The sequence below is a fragment of the Arvicola amphibius genome, chromosome 6, assembly GCF_903992535.2.
Source record: "Arvicola amphibius chromosome 6, mArvAmp1.2, whole genome shotgun sequence".
Taxonomy (NCBI): Eukaryota; Metazoa; Chordata; class Mammalia; order Rodentia; family Cricetidae; genus Arvicola; species Arvicola amphibius.
The window spans coordinates 90,631,875-90,643,606 of NC_052052.2; positions in this window are offsets into that span (position 1 = coordinate 90,631,875).

Here is an 11,732-nt window from a genome sequence, read left to right on the forward strand (position 1 = left end):
TTATTCAAAGATATTTTTAAAATCAAACAGATCTCTGGCCGGGCGGTGGTGGTGCACGCCTTTAATCCCAGCACTCGGGAGGCAGAGGCAGGCGGATCTCTGTGAGTTCGAGGCCAGCCTGGTCTACAAGAGCTAGTTCCAGGCCAGGCTCTAAAAAAGCTGCAGAGAAACCCTGTCTCGAAAAACCAAAAAAAACAAAAAACAAAACAAAAAAAAAACAAAAAAAAAAACCAAAACAGATCTCTGTCAAGACTGATTATGGGAAAAAATACTTAGAAAGATCTGGTAAATAATTCTAAGGATACGTGCAACACATGAGAGAAATTAAAAAGATAAAATCACACATTGTCCACACCTACCTAAAATATTATGTGGGCAGTGTCCTAGAAAAACTATTAAGGCAAATGATCAGAAGAATTTGTGTTAATGGGGCCTTGATACTTCAGTGCAAGCATTGAACTGTCACTTTATAAAACCTGAGGCGAAAAACTCAATCCAAAACAGTGCCCTCTCCCAAGTGTCTCGTAATACTCTTTGTTGTTCTTTGAGAGACAGTCTTGCTACATAGCTCAAGCTGGGGACCCCGAGGTCCTCCTGCTTCAACCTTTCAAGCTCTGTGTCTCTGGGGACAACACATCTTCCCACATGGTTTCCTATGATAACTTCTATCTAATGACCAGAACTTTATCAATGGCAGGACCTAGATCCACAATGTAGAGATAATCACATTGTAATTTAACAAAAATGCATTTTTCTTTCTAATATAATGCACACATCAATTAACTTTCCAAAGCACTTGCAAAGCACACTCTCGGTGAAAATGCAAATTTCTCCACAACATAGAACACACTAAGAACACAGACTGCTTTTCACAAAACTACACAGAGTTTACTCTGAATACCACAATCCTCACATGTGTAGATACTGGCTTTACCTTTTCTGCGGAACAGAGTCTGAAGACCCTTCCCTTTATATACCTACTTCTGCCAGACTGCAAGACTGCGCTGTTTTGTTTCAGACTACACTCGGAAGGAAATCCTGCCTGTGATGGATGACGCTCACTGGAATGGTAGCAGATCATCCATTCTAATCTGTCTCTGGAGAGTAGGCAGAATACTCTTAATATAGAAATTACACCATTTTATTTTCCCACTCAAACCCCTCAAAATCCCACATTCTCACCACATCCTCCCTATTCTGAATAATCTGGGTATGCCTGGCCTTTCTAAACTCACTTTGTTTCCTCATTCTTCCAACTTGGACTCATTTGCACCTGAGAGGTCCAAGAACACCTTCTGCCTCAGGATCAACTGTTGCTGTAGTCTATATATCATCCCTAAGCCTGTGACAAATTGATTTGAACTCCCATAAGTAGTCACTACCAGAACTAGGCAACTGTAAATGCAGTATCTCTGAATCTAGCTTTTCTTACTTACCACTCTCTTGGTGTGACTATGAAAGAAATATGTCTTTGAAGACAATAAACATGCAAAAAACTTGAGTTGCCACATAAAAAACCAGGCTCAATCCCCAAACAAATTTGGAGTTACTCATCGCATACAGAAAACAGACTTGGGTTTCTCTGTGGACACTTTCATTACAGCCTTCTGTTCACACAGACAATAAGGTGGTCTAAAACAAACTCCGTACAGTTATGGCCTGAAAACGCCAGTGCTCCTTCTTCACTCCCCTCAGTTTAGTTATAATGTTTTGTAGAGAAATGGGGAGATCTATGCATATGCTTCTTTAGATGAATTCTGTACTCTACCATCAGCTTTCTCCCTTTATAATAACAGAGGTGAAAGTCCTTATTTGCAATAAATGCTGAAAAGGGATCTGGGGTTGATGGAGGGAATGTGGGAAGAGGTAGCTAGAATTGAGGGGCATTTGAGGTGTGGTACTGAAACCTAGTGCAATGGAAACTTCCTAAAATAAATGAAGGCAATTCTAATGAAGTCTTCAAATAAAGAGGGAGACAGAGACCCAACTGACCATCTCTTGTCACCAAATGAAGCTTCCAGTACAGGGATTGGATTGTATCCAATTGAGTTATTGATCAAAGTGATCCCAAAGAAATCTCCAAATACTCTAGGCATTTGACAAAATAATAGGTTTCTCTCTGCAAATGAACAGCAAGGCCTCACTGCTGAAGACAACACCCACACACATCATTGAGCATGGAGTTGTGGAGCTGTGACTACATAGAACCTTCACCCCCATTTTCTTGTGTCTTTGGTAAAGAAGGTACTCTTTTGGATACCAAAGAAAAATGTAAACACCAGCCCAGCCACAAAACATTTGGTCTACAATCTGTCCTACCTGCAAAATATACTACGGCAACAGTGACACAGAGCTTATGGGAACAACCAACAAATGTCCGATTTGATTTAAGGTCCACTCCATGATGTGGAACCTATATCCAGCAATGCTTGGGTGATCAAGAATCAGAGAATAGATAACCCAGAGGCCTAGGGTAAAACCAAATATTATTGGTGTAAAAAAAAAGAAATAATAAAATTACTCCTAATGATATTCTGTTACACTCTTAGATCAGTGCTCTATTCAGCTATCATCAGAGAAGCTTCCTCCTGTAAAAGATATAAACAAGTAGACACCTGCAAAACATTAGACAGAGACCTTGGGACATACAGCTCTAAATGGGATGTCTCCATCAAGTCCCTTGCCTCAGAGCTCAGGGAAACCCACAGAGGAAGAGGCAGAAAGAGTGTAAGGGCCAGAGAGCATGGAGGTCACCGGGAGAACAGGCCCTCTAAATCATATGATCATATGAACGCACAGAGACTGAAGCAGCACGCACAGCATCTGCACCAGTCTGCATCACATCCTCTGTGCCTAGATTATGGCTTTCAATTTAGCATTGTTTTGGAACTCCTGGGTGTGAACGAATGGGTCACTGATTCTATGCCTTCTCTTAGGGCTTTTTTTCTTCTGTTGGTTTGCCTTGTCCAACTTTGATGGGATATTTTTGTTTTATCTTATTAAATTTGGTTTGCTAAAAGATAAAATAAATTTTAAAAGAAATATTGAAATCAGAATGTAGGTATTAAAAGTAGAACTACTACATGACTTAGCTAAAAAAAAAAACTCTGTGAGTTCAAGGCCAACCTGGATTACATAATAAACCATAGTGAGTAAATAAATACATACATACACAATTACATACATAAAAATTGAAACAACATCAAAAACTCCTGAATATGTTTCTGAAGGATTCTAAGTCAACATATCACAGATATGCTAGCGTGCCCATGTTTACTTTTGCACTATTCACAGTAGCCAAGATATGTAACCATCCCTGCGATTAGCCTATCAAGAGATGAATGGGTAAACAAATTGTGGTGCCTATAAACATGGTATTTTACTCAGGTATAAAGAAGAATAAAGTTATAACATTGGCAGGAAAATGAATGGGACCAAAGAAGTGATGTGAGGCTGACTCACAAACATAAATATAATAGTTTTCTTATATGTGGAGAGGAGCGAGAGAGAGCAGGACATGAAAATGAAAAGGGACTCGGAGAGAAGAGAAAGCCTAAAGGGAGGGGAAGAGAAAAAAGAAAGGACACTGGAATGTACGTAACAGGAAAGCAAAAGCAGGGGCTTTTTTGAAGAGGAAAAGGACTGGCAAGAAGAGGTGGGGTGGACAAAGCAAAATGATAATGTGTGTATGAAAAGATCATAATACAACCCATCACTTTGTATTCTAAATAAAAAGAACAAATAAAAGTATACAGACCAATAAATGCTGAAAACAAAGAAAGACTATCAGTTCTTAGAAAATGTGTCTATCTTTTGAAACTGACATTTGCAAGAAACCCCCAAACCCACAAAAAGTCACCAGACAACTGTTTTTTTAAGGTTTAATTTGAAACTGTGAGTGAATGAGTGCTGTAAATGGAATAACAGTGTGCATCTCAATGTCTGAACCATGATCAGAACCGAGCTTTAGAAGGAATGCTTTGTACCTGGTAAGGTGAGACTGCTGCCCTGCTCCTCTAAGATGGTAGTTGGTTACAGTTTGGGCGATACCACTCTTTAAGCCTATGAGGGATAATTCCAGAGCCAGAATTCTCACACCTAAATGTCGTCAGGGATGAGTTGGGGTACAATATACCAGGGAAGTAGGTATAGATTAAAAAAGGGGGTGGTGGTAGCATTGTGCCTAACCAGAGGGAGATTACCGCATCCAAATTAAGCAACTCCATCCTGTTTTTTCAAGAAACCTCTGATGTGTATGTAAATATGGCTAATTTTAAAATGTTAGTAAATATTATTTTAAAGGCCTTGACTTACCCAAATAAACACTCCCCCAAGGCCAAGTTTAAACCTTAAGCTACCAATTATGAGTTCTTCACAAGGCTTTGTGTTTTTTATCAAGTAACGGCCAGTAAACAGAAGCCTTTCCAATGTCTAATTACACCCGGATAAAGGAAAACTCGGTGGTCATAGCTCACATGGGTTTGTTTTCTGTATCCCAGGAACCTAGTGTATTTATACTTTATAGGTCTGTCATTCTACCATTCTGTGATCATAAGAAACTTCTTAAAGAGGAATTTTATAACCTCTACTTTCAGAAAAGAGTGGGGATTCTAGGCATTCTGAAATTATAATGTGTAAGTGAAGCAGACGACGTGGCAGTGCGTGATACAAATTAGGTGTTCAGCGATAGAGCACTTCAGTTCAAAAGAGCAATGCTCACAGCCCGTGTCCCACCATGTCCCACAGGAAAAATTGTCTCTTACTAATTAGCTGAAAGCCATTAGGCTTCTGCTTAGATCTAACAGATAACTATTTCCTATTACCAGGGAAAATAATTGCATGCTAGCTATCACCTTTCAAATTATCAATTCATAAAGAAAACTAATGATGGAGTTGATGCTTATTTGTAAAAACTTAAAAACTACATTGCAGAAATAACTAAAATATTTTATACCAAAACCTAGGCAGTTTACACAGAAGAATTATATTTTGAAATATATGTGAGCTTTCAAATGTTTGTTTATTATGACTGTTAACACCACTAATGGACCTTCAAATATTTTCTCAAGTTACTTTTCAAAGAGTACAGGCACAAAAATATATAGGCTGCCAAAGTAAATTTGAAAAAGGAAGCATGGTCGATGCTATGTCATTATGTGATGCACGCACATGCACACACACACACACACACATGTGCATGCACATACACGAAGCTTGTTTTCAAGATCCTAAAATCAAATGTAATCTTATCCTTTGTATATTTTGCCAGTCAAAGTAATAAAAAGGGGACAAGACAGATGGAAGTAATCTTTCTCATGCTAGACATCACATCAATGAACACATTATCTTTGAAAGCTTACACATCTCTGAATTTTCCCATTGTGAAACAATTATCTTTTATAATATAATGAAAGTCAACATGCACCCTTGTTCACCTGTCAAAACTTGGCACGTAGGCTTTAGCAAATCTAGAAAACTTGTCAACTTTACTTTAGTAAAGCCGGAAAGCAACACATACTGTTTAAATACAAGGGCATAGGATATGTGTCACAACAGCAGCAGCTTTGGTGTTGGGCCAGTAACACAACAGGAACAAAACTAAACTAGCCCCCCCCCCCCCCCAATAAAAAAAACAAAAGAAAACAAAACCAGAGCATTATAGGGCTAAACATTCAAGATCTGGAAAAAGACACCAGAAACTGAACTTAGAAATGATTTGAGCAGAAATGTTAGCGCCCTCACACAGCTAAGAGGGAGCACAGAGCAGGGGTGCTGCTATAAAGCTCCTCAACTGCTGAGCTGATGTAAATTATAAAATCTGAGGGATGAAGAGCAAATGGAAGATCAGTCACTTCACCAAGAAACTCATGAAGATACTAATGGTTTCAAAAACATACATACATATATATGCATATCTATATATATGTGCATGTGTGTATGTATGGTGTATGTGTGTGTGCTAGCGGATGTGTGGCATACACATTAAATTTTAGAGTCATTGCAAATTATATCAAGGCGCAGGGCCAATTCCAATACTACTTGTAGCTCCCTAATGGCAATTTCAGCAAGGTGCAAACACAAAGGTCCCGAGCAGGGTTGCGGATGAAAGCCAAAATGCCCTTTTGTGGAGGGTAACTACTGCACTGGCGCCCACTGGCTCTCCTCTACAGACTCTACAGACTGGGCTGCAGACCTGCTGCACACCGCGGGCCACTAAGCCCCATCTCCCCTCTGGAAGCCTGACGCCACAGGTTCGCCTGTCCCGCCCGACTCAGCTCTCCCGCACTCACTCTGCCTGCAAACCAGGCGTCCAGAGGTCCGCGCGCTCGCTCCGGGGCACACAGTGGGACCACTCCAGTTCCTCCTCTTGCTCAGCCTTACCCAGTCCGCAGGGCCCTCAGTGGTCGCGCACCCGACGGCGGGGCGGGGCTCCATGGCACCTCCCAGGGCGGACACAGGTCGCCAGCGCTGCTGCCCGAGGCCAGCAGGACCAAGCCGGACATTAACCTTGCACGCCCTGGCCAAGTCTCCTTCCCTCTCCCCCAGACCACCGGGCTGGACTGGCGCTTGGGACAGTCCTTTCTCACTCACCCCACCCTGCGACTCACTCTCCTAACCCCTGAAGCACTCCCAAAGTGCCTGGGCTTTAAGGATGGAGCACCATGGAAGGTGTGTGTGTGTGTGTGTGTGTGTGTGTGTGTGTGTCTGTGTGTGTGTGTGTGTCTGTGTGTGTGTCTGTGTGTCTGTGTGTGTGTCTGTGTGTCTGTAAGGATGGTGCACCTTGGCGGTGTGTGTGTGTGTGTGTGTGTGTGTGTGTGTGTGTGAGAGAGAGAGAGAGAGAGAGAGAGAGAGAGAGAGAGAGAGAGAGAATGTGTGTGTGTGTGTGTCCAGGTCTCCAGCCCTGGAAAAGTTCTCCTTGGCCTATTGAGGAAGTTGGAGCTGGAAGGATAAAGCTGGAATTCTGCAGTGCAGAGGGAACCTATTAAAAACCGGACCTCCAACTTCACCTGTCTCCCTAGACACCATTCCCACAATGCTCCTAGCTGGCCAGTTCCCTGGATGGTCTCAATAGACATTTTGGGTTATCTCTTCTCCCATTTCATGGTCAAAACGCCCTTCAATTCTGTCAGTAATCTAAACGGGCCTACTGATCATATCAACAGGAGAAACACAAAAGAGACCTTGAAAAGGTCATTTGATCCTTATTTTCACTTATGAAAGAAAAATGATTTGAGTAGATGTACATTCAAAACAGCCTCCGTAAGACAGTTTCCTATTTAGGAATTGGACCATGGATTTTATTATGTACGCAATCAAATCAAAAGCCTAATATAAATAGCTCCAAAATTTTAGTTATATCATTTTTAAAGATTACAATGAATAAATAATATATTTTAACACAATTCTAGTCAGTGTTGACTGGAAGACTTCAAAATTAATAAAGCCAGGTGTGATGGCACACACAAGCTTCATGAGTTCAAGGAGAGTTGTATAGTGAAAACTTGTATCAAAACCCATAAGTAATGAAAGAATAATCGTATCTACATTCGGTAAAAAGCTGCAATTTTAATATAGGCAAACAGTACTCAAACACAATAAAAAATCTGAACTTATTCACAATATCACAGAACCAGAAAATAACTAGGATGATAATGAAAAATGAAGGGAAAATTTATAAAGCAGGTCTATTGGGGAAATATTTATTAAAACATTATTAGAGAGGTATTAGATCCCTAAGTGAAAAGGTAAGATTTTAAATATGCAATTTGAGTGGGTGCTTGAACACTGTGGGGCTAGTGGCACTCACTGGTACTAGTTTCCACCTCAGTGAAGGCAGACAAATGTGTATATAGCGCTTGACTCCACGCCAGCAGCAGGAGACAGCTGGGACGTCATCAGCACACTGCGCTAGGCACTGCAGTTGGTTGTGCCGCTCTGACACAACACAGCCTCTTTACCTTTGATTTAGTTTTCTCATTTTCAGTTCAGAGCCATGCAAGCTCTGAATGTTTATACAGGTGGGTTTTCATAAACTTTAACTTTTAAGAATAAATTTGTAGATACTTTGCAATAGCCAATGACAGCCCAGACCATAGTCTACAAATATATTTTACACCTATGACACCCTGTTTGATATTTCAGTATTCTGGGTTACACTGTACCTATGTGAGTTTTTTTATAAACTTGCTGAGAATCTCAAAACAACAACAACAACAACAAAACTGCGTGCAAGTGATTCTAGCAGCTCACATCCTGCTGTGCAGGGCTTGACTATAGAATCAGCATTCAACTTTACCATAGACTTCATCTGAAAATCATAATCTAGAAGAGCTAAGACCAGGGGCTCTCTCAGTGTGGTCTGTGAGTTAACAGAGCGGCCCCATGTCAAAACTACTTTCATAGTCGAACTGTACTGGCATTCTTTCGTAAAGGCACAGGGAAGTTTTCCAGTAGCTACATAATAACGTATGACACCACAGTGGATTGCAAGACTGTCGGGCGCAAATATACCCCGTATGATTGGGCATTTATGACATGCGCATAAACATGCCAAGAATACCAGTTCCTCAGACTCATGGGAATGGCAAAGCCTTCTCCTAGTCTGTGTACAGATGTTGGTAAACAGGTTGGCCTTTAACCGTGATGGAAAAGTATGATACTCCATTATCCGTGGCGCGTGCATGATCATGCTCCTTGTGACTGCTCTCTTACAGAGACCCCTCCCCTACTGAGATAAGCTAATTTGCCTCTTCATTTATGTTGTGTATAATAAATGTGCCGAGTGTTCAGGCTGTTGGTGTGTCTCCATTCAGACAACTGTCCCACTCAATCTTAGCTTTACGTTACTTGTGTCTGTCTTAATCTCCAGTCCAGCCAGGTTTCTAGGACCAAGCTACCTGATGCAAGATATGTCTCCTGTTATGCCAGACAGTAAAGGAGTTTGTCAGAGTGTAAAACAATGGCACTCAACCCACTGAACTTTGCTGCGAGTCTATCCTCACAGAAGAGTCAAGGGTGACATTGGTCCATGTCATCTAGAGTCTCTTAGTAGCTTTCCAAAGATGGAAGAGATTGGGCTTAGATTTTGCTGTGATCTAGAGACCTTGGGCCCTTTCTATCCTGTCAGCTACCCTGTCTCTTCTGTCCTCACCAGGCTGCCATATTTCCTAGGAAAGAGCATTCCGAGGCTCAATATGACAGACACAGGAGGCACATTATGGGAATTCCATCCCTCCATTTTTATCCAACATTTGATAAGTATTTACTGAATGGTTTTAGATGTGTGAAATATTTTCATCTTTGGATTTCAAATTCCACTTGCCATATGTGACTGTAATTCCATGAGCTGATAGAGAAACCTACTAAAATACAGAAAATACAGTGAACTGAGACCAATATATTCTTTCATTACTGAAACTTCTAAAATACTGTTTGGATTTCCAACTTATTAGAACGAATGGCCCAGGTATTGTCCTGTTAGGTGTTTTGGGAATTTTGTTGTGGTTGTTTCTTTACAGTTAATTTTCTAGCTCTAAGGGTGTGTAAATACTGATAACATACAACAATGTAAAATTCAAACACATAAGAAATATTTTTTTAGTTACATCTGTCCAGCCAGACAGAGTACAAGAGACTGTGTAGTCATTTGTAAACTATTCCCCGTTTTGAGTACTGTCACCTGCTTGATGTTTCAAAGACTTGCTCTGATGTTACTGCTTTGACATGATGCTGTCATGTAGGAAGGACCACATTTTATTCACACACACATTGATGTAATTGGAGGGAATAGATCAAATATAGTGCAGCCTCTTTGGGTGGCCAGCTGGGCCACCCTCCCAAGGTTGAAGAATTTCAGGAGCCATTTGGAATTAACCCTTTGATAGGAAATCCTTTCTTCCTGTACCTGGTTAGGAAGGAAAAAGAAAGCCCATTGCCGGGTGGTGGTGGTGGACGCCTTTAATCCCAGCACTTGGGAGGCAGAGACAAGTGGATCTCTGAGTGCGAGGCCAGCTGGGTCCACAAAGCAAGTTCCAGGAGAGGCAGTGCTACAGAGAAACCCTGTCTTGGAAAACAAAACAAAGAAACAAACAAAAGAAAGGAAGGAAGGAAGGAAGGAAGGAAGGAAGGAAGGAAGGAAGGAAGGAAGAAAAGAAGGAAGGAAGGAGAAAAATAGTGAGTTCCAGGACAGTTAGAGCTACACAGAGAAACTTTATCTGAAAACAAAATAAAACAAATCAAAACAACCAAACAACAAACAATCAAAAAGAACCAGGAGATTGAAATTTGATGGCAGGAGTAATCAATGTCCTAGGTCCAAAAGAGACATGGAATCCACACTTGACCATGGAATCCACACTACAAAGGGCCTCAACAGGTTGGGTAATGCCTGGCAATATTGGTGGGGTGTATCTTTTCTACTTAGCCTCTAAGTTGTAGGTGAATCTCCTCCAGAAGTTTCCATACAGATACACAAAGAAATAATGCTATTTAAGTTTACCAGATATCTAAGCACCGCTTAGCCCAAACAAGGTGACATATAGAAATTTACTGTGAACTCATACTTTTAACTGGCACTTGAAAGGGCAATGGGATTAACTATTTAGCTTTATTTATTGTCAGACCTTGTGTCTCCACTATGTACTATTTAGCTACATTAGAATGAATGAGAGAGAATATTTTTAAGCAAGTGAGCCTTAACTTACTTCTTCAGAAAATAGTAAATAATGGGAATACTGTGTGCACCACAGAGTTATTTTGAGGATTGTATAAAATTATCATTATAGGGAGTCAGGACAATACACGATGTACAATATATAATTAGTATATATTTGTTAATATTAATATTACTGTGCTGTCTTTATTGTAATTATCATTCCTCCACAAAAGAATTTAGAAGGAGAGTGGCTCATTATCAGTGAGATTCATTTACTAGAATCTATATGAATTTCACACATTTCTTTTAAATTCCCTAAGCCTATGTTTTTCTCACTAGTACAACAAGATACCCTTAATCCCTTCATAGAAATGAGAATATTCAAATTTAGAGATATTATGTATACTGAACAAGAGCATATGGAAGTGCCCAGCACTTTGCTGAATTAGAAATTCCTCCCTAGCTAGTTAGATTATTCCTCTACAGTCTAACATTCTAGACCCTCAATGGAGACTTCTCCAACTCCACTGATGCCGTGTCCTCAATGAATGAATGACCCTTTAGCAGATGTGATGGAAGTGAGGTCACTTTTATTCAAAGATGGTTTACCTGTCAACCAATTGTTCCAACTCAAAAGAAGAGGAGTCCTGTAAACTGTTAAATATATATGAGGACATTTCCAGTCCAGAATTTGAATCAAAAATTTTAATTTCAGAAAGACTGGCAAACATTTTACTATAGGAGAATCTTCTGTAAGTAATTAAGATAACGACTCCTGGTATATAGCAACTGTGTTCCCAGAAAGTAAGGGTCAAACATAGTTTGTTTCCTGTGAATTAAATCCTCAGGCAATTCTTTTGTTTCTGAAAACTACTTCAAAAACTACTAGGTGACTGTGTTTAAGTTTCTTTAAGTGCCTGGTTAATATACACAATATAGAAATACCTGAAAGTTTATGGTATCTTAAGCAGGCAATTAGATACATACTTGTTATCAGTGCAAACTGCAGGGAACAGTGCCTGAAAGATGGGAGCAGTCATGGAGAATCCATTATGATTGAGGTAAATCCATGTATCGA